We start from the raw sequence: 5139 nt of genomic DNA, 5'->3' as shown, positions 1-5139 counted from the left end.
TTGAGACAGAGTCCTGCTCTGTTGTCCAGGCTGGAATACAATGGCATGATCTCGACTCACTGCAACCTCCGCCTCCTGGGTTCAAACAATCCTCCTGCCTCAGCCTCCCGAGTAGCTGGGACTATAAGCGTGCGCCACCATGCCCTGCTAATTTTTGTATTTTTAGTAGAGATGGGGTTTCACCATGTTTGCCAGGCTGGTCTCAAACTCCTAATCTCAAGCAATCCGCCCGTCTTGGCCTCACAAAGTGCTGGGATTACAGGCATGAGCCACTGTGCCCGGCTCTACACTTTTTATCATTATGTTAGAGTGTACTCCTTCTACTTACTGAAAGAAAAAAAAGTGAACTGTAAAACAGCCTCAGGCAAGTCCTTCAGGAGGCATTGTTATCATAGGAGATGACAGCTTCCTGCATGTTTTTGTTCTGAAGACCTTCCAGTGGGACAAAATGTGGAGGTGGAAGACAGTGATACTGATGATCCTGAAACTGTGTAGGCCTAGGTTAATGTGTTTTGTGGTTTAGGTTTTTCAAAAAAAGTTTAAAAAGTAAAAAAGTTAAAAAAAAATTTTAATAGAAAAGTGCTTACGGATTAAGGATATAAAGAAAGAAAAAGCTTTTGTATAACTATGTTTGTGTTTTAATCTAAGTGTTAGTACAAAAGTCAAAGTTAAAAGAAGTTTACAAAGTGAAAATGTTTCAGTAAGCTAACATTTATTGAAGAAAGAAAAATATTTTAATAAATTCAATGTAGCCTGTGTACAGTGTTTATAAAGACTACAGTAGTGTAAAGTAATGCCCTAAGCCTTCACATTCACTCACCATTCACTCACTGACTCACCCAGGGCAACTTCCAGTCCCATAAGCTCCATTCGTAAGTGTCCTATACAGATGTACCTTTAGCCTGTAATCCCAGCACTTTGGGAGGCCGAGGTGGGCATACCACTTGAGGCCAGGAGTTCGAGAGCAGCCTGGCCAATACATTGAAGCCCTGTCTCTACCAAAAATACAAAAATTAGCTGGACTTGGTGGCACACGCCTGTAATCCCAGCTACTCGGGAGGCTGAGGCAGGAGAATCACCTGAACCCAGGAGGCGGAGGTTGCAGTGACCTGAGATTGTGCCACTGCACTCCAGCCTGGGTGACAGAGCGAGACTCCGTCTCAAAAAAAAAAAAAAAAAAAAGTAATACAGAGAGAGCTTGTGTACCCTTTACCCATTTCCCCGCCAAAGGTAACATCTTGCAAACCTGTAGTACAGTATCACAACCAGGACATTGAGATGCATAAGGTCGCGATGCTGAACAGTTCTATCATCACAAGCACCCAAAATACAGATCCCTTATGTTTCCCTTTTATAGGCACACCTACTTGCCTCTTGCCCTCACACGCTTCTTAACCCCGGGCAACCACGTCTATACTTTTATCATTTCAAGAATATTACATTAATGGAATCGTACAGTATGTGATTTTTTTTTTTCACTCCAGAATAATTCCCTGGAGATTCATCTAAATCGTGTGTATTGCTAGTTCATTTCTTCTTATTGCTGAGTAGTCTTGCATCTGGTGAAGGAATTCTTGATCATAAGAACATAATTTGGTTTACGTTTATAGTAATGATTCCTTAAAGTTCACCTTCCCCAAAAAACCACTCGTTAAAAGCCCAGTGCGTGACAAGTGTTGTCTCTAGTGGTAATGATCTGTGAATGGCCCTTTAAAATCACTGTCTGGTGAGGAAGAAAGAGTATTGTAACACAGAGTGTTACATGCAGTGATAAAATATGCCACCAAGTATAGGGGAGGACAAAGAAAGGGTGGAGGTAGAGCAAGTTCAGGGGCACCTTCGGATAGGGGACATTAAGTTGGATTTTACATCAGTTAGCCAGGTGAAGTACGTGTGTGAGAAAGGCAGAGGACAGTGCAAGTAAAGACAGGCAAGCAGCATGGAGGGTAAAACATGCTGTTGCTGAAACATAAGGGAGAGACAGAAGATGGAACTGGAGTAGGCGAGGGCAGAACTAAGCAATCGGGTTTGAGCCCTGGCCAAATCCGTGACCTCTGTTGGTGGGACTGACGTGAGAGAGCAGAGGACAGGGAGATCAGTTAGAGGTTATGAAAGAAGTTTGGGTGAGAAATAGCAAGGGACTTCTTTAGTGCAGTTTTTGTGGAAATGGAAAGGAGGGAACAGAGCTCAGAAATACTCGGGTGTAAATGGCCTGCACTTGAGATTGGCTGTGGATGGGTGAGGAGGAGAGAAGAAACCTAACAAATCCCAGGTTTCTAATGACTGAAGAGGGAAGCATGAAATTCAAGTTCAGACTCAGCCATCATGGTTTCAAGGTGACTGTCTATGGGATACATCATGTTGGAGAGAGGTATGGGAGGGAAATACAGATCTGAGAGTCATTGCCATATGGGCTGAAGCCTTTAGAGAAGATGAAGTTATCCAGAAAGATCCTTAGGAACTTAGAAAAAGAGCCCCACAGAACTGGGATTCAGACCTCTGAGAAGGGGGCGCTCTCCCGATGGTGGTTCTAGGAATGCTAGAGGAAGAAACCGGAGAATGAATGAGGCCAGCTGCCTCTGCCAGCGTGAGAACCAGTGCCCCGGGACACCGGCAGCAACAGTGAGCAAAACAGGAAGAGCAAGTCCTCTTTCCTTCTGCAGGAAACCAGCTGGCAAAGCAGCAGTGCCGATCGCAGAGCCCAATACCAGCATCACTGAGCAGAGTGTCAGGTATGTATCTAGCACTGAGAAACAATAATCCAGTAGGTTGGCACTAAGTCTAACAAGGCACTCTTAAGAACAACATACACAATCTTACCACCTTCAGAGGAAAGTGGAGCAAGAAGCTGACCCAGAGGGAATGCTTGAGGGACTGGAGGATTCTTGACTTGGAAAAGAGAACATCCAGAGGCAGGGATTGGGGATAGAGGTGGGAAACGAAGTTGGACCTAAGAACTGCCTTCAGATATCTGAGAGACAGTCATGGAGAAGTGGGCCTGCATTAATTCCAAATGAGACAAGCAAGTGAAATTGACAACAAAACCTGATATCTAAAGATGTACTGGATTATCTCCTAAAATGAGATCTCCTTTGATAGAGAGCTTCAGACACAGGCTACCAGCCCTTGACGGTTGTTGACCCTTGAGAATGTGAATTCCATGAGGGAAAGGGCTTTTTTCATGACTATCCCAACGCAAGGAATAGAGCTTCGTGTGTGGTATGTGCATATTATCTATTTGTTGAATAAATCAGAAGTAATTTAAGCGTCAGATCAGAGGACCAGATCACCCTGAGGTCTCTTTCAACTATAGATTGAATGCAGTTGATCATATGTAAAGGCAAAATATGCAGAGTCCTAACCGAATTAGGAAATAAATGAACCAGAATTTAAACTCCAAGTAAGTTGGTTATCCAGCATCCCTTTAAAAGCAGGTCACTACTAACCAATGCCCTTTTTTTTGAGACGGAGTCTCACTCTGTTGCCCAGGCTGGAGTGCAGTGGTGTGATCTCGGCTCACTGCAGCCTCCATCTCCCAGGTTCGAGGGATTCTTCTGCCTCAGCCTCCCAAGTAGCTAGGCCTACAGGCATGCGCCAGCATACCCAGCTAATTTTTAAATTGTAGTAGAGACAGGGTTTCACCATATTGGCCGGGCTGGTCTCGAATTCCTGACCTCATGATCCGTCTGCCTCAGCCTCCCAAAGTGCTGGGATTACAGGCATGAGCCATCTACATCATGACCCTGAGGCACTGCCTGATTCTGAAGGGCTAGCTGAATCATCATATTCAATTACTTTTGTTTTAAAATGCTAATTGTATTATATATCCTAATTCTTTAAGAAGTAGCAGTGTGTTTACGTAGCCATAGCTCTTGGCAGCTAATGGGTTATTGTACTAGCAAGTTAGAATTTTCACCAGGAAACCTAAACACAATCGATTTTTCTGATGTGGAAATCAAGAGTCATCCAAGCAATCCAAGGATCTGAGCCCCATCTCTCCGGTCCCACTGTGGCCTTGGTGTTTGTTTCCTTTGGTTCTTGAGCCACCACCAGTACATTCACAAAATGTAACAATTGGTGGTATGGTTGGCAACATAATGGAGCTAGTCCCAAAGCAAGCCTGGGATGGTGGTACCAGCCACAAGAATGAGAGACTACAAGGCTGGGCGTGGTGGCTCACACCTGTAATCCCTGCAGTTTGGGAGGCCAAGGGAGAAGGATCGCTTGAGCCCAGGAGTAGTTTGAGACCAACCCGGGCAACATAGCGAGTCCTCATCTCTATTAAAAAAAAAGAGAGAGAGAGAGAATACAGACAAAAATACAGTGTCATAGCAGTGTATAACACTTCTTAGTTTGAGGTAATATATCTACATTGAATCCTTATACCAACCCGGTGAGTTTGTTATTAGCCCCATTTGAAACACCCTCAACACCCTGGAGTTGGTTCTACTTCTGGCAATGACATTTTGGATGAATGTGGACATTGGAGCACTCCCCTTTCTTAGAGGAGTAATACTGACTTATCAAGTAAAAGGCAGCCCAAGAACCACAGTGAGTGAGTCAGGTAAAGCATGCTCTCGGCGTAGTTTCTCTCCCACACAGGCCTCCCTCGCACCCTAATCCATGCTGCTGTAGCACCCCCACAACTTAGAGGAAGGCCACAAATGAAAGCGATCTGAGATCTCATTTAATTTGTTTTAAGCTTTTGTTTTGACTGCTCCCCATGGTGAGAAATACATTTTCCCCAATATACATAAATATATATGAATGTGTGTGTATATATATACACACATGCAGTCATGTGCTTTGTAATGGTGTTTCAGATAACAGTGGAGCACATATGTCACCACATACATATCAGAGGTCCCACAAGATTGTAATGGAGCTGAAAAGTTCCTGTCACCTAGTTACCTCATAGCCATCACAACATTGTAATACAACACATTACTCTCATGTTTGTGGTGTAAACAAACCTACTCTGCTCCCAGTCATATTAAAGTACCATATAACACACACAATTACATACAGTACATAATACTTAACAATGATAGTAAATGACTATGTTACTGATTGGTTTATATATTTCCTACACTACGTATACTTTTTTTTTTTTTTTTTTTGAGACAGAGTCCTGCTCTG

The 5139-nt window shown here is 43.6% G+C and overlaps 1 protein-coding gene across 1 annotated transcript in view; it reads left to right on the top strand.

Annotated features, from left to right (window-relative positions):
- The window catches only part of DGKH (diacylglycerol kinase, eta), a 91079-nt gene that overhangs the window by 76612 nt on the left and 9328 nt on the right, over positions 1–5139 (top strand). The window lies entirely within an intron of this gene.

The sequence above is a fragment of the Colobus angolensis genome, unplaced genomic scaffold, assembly GCF_000951035.1.
Source record: "Colobus angolensis palliatus isolate OR3802 unplaced genomic scaffold, Cang.pa_1.0 Scaffold101, whole genome shotgun sequence".
NCBI lineage: Eukaryota > Metazoa > Chordata > Mammalia > Primates > Cercopithecidae > Colobus > Colobus angolensis.
The sequence above is the reverse complement of the archived record's forward strand: the minus strand, read 5'-3'. Positions and strand labels throughout refer to the sequence as shown.